This window comes from Rana temporaria, chromosome 4 (assembly GCF_905171775.1).
Source record: "Rana temporaria chromosome 4, aRanTem1.1, whole genome shotgun sequence".
NCBI lineage: Eukaryota > Metazoa > Chordata > Amphibia > Anura > Ranidae > Rana > Rana temporaria.
Window position 1 is genome coordinate 61,732,652 of NC_053492.1, and position 611 is coordinate 61,733,262.

At 48.3% G+C, this 611-nt stretch overlaps 1 pseudogene; it reads right to left on the reverse strand.

Annotated features, from left to right (window-relative positions):
- Positions 1–258: 258 nt before the first annotated feature.
- LOC120938711 lies at positions 259–365 on the reverse strand (annotated as a pseudogene).
- Positions 366–611: the final 246 nt, after the last annotated feature.

A 611-nucleotide genomic window follows, 5' to 3' on the forward strand; every position in this document is an offset into this window, starting at 1 on the left:
CATGGCCCAGTCCTGTCTCCATTCTAGGGCGGCACCAGCTCCGTCACCGGGCGGTGACAGAAACAGCACCTACACCAACACCAGCCAAAAGGTCGGAAAAAGACCCAGCCAAAAGGCCAGACCCAATGCAGCACCCATCCTCATCAGGAGCTCTCTTCCGGACGGCTCAAACTTCACTATGGCTGGCCCCCAATGTCTGTCAGGGCGCAACAGGCATGAATCCCTACCGAAACCGCCCTTCCGGGTGCAATGACACCTTTGGATTTGCATCTGCCCTCCCCATTTAGGAGTAGCATAGGGCCTCCTCTGGCAATTGATAGGAACAGATACTACACTTGATCTTAGCCAAAAGGCAGAGAAGCGATAAATAATAAATTATTATGTTATAGCATATTAATATAGGATTTAGCTTGATTTAAACATACCTTTTCAGCAGGCAGCAGATTCTCATTCTCCCTCTTAACTGTGAGAAAAACATGGGATTATGAGTAAATCTTATACCCATTAACCCATGTTTTTTCCTTCTAGTTAGGGGGGCTGGGCTGGAAGGAACCATTTGCCTTTTAGACACGTGCCCCCTTCTATGACACTGCAGTGAGACAAGAGCAGCA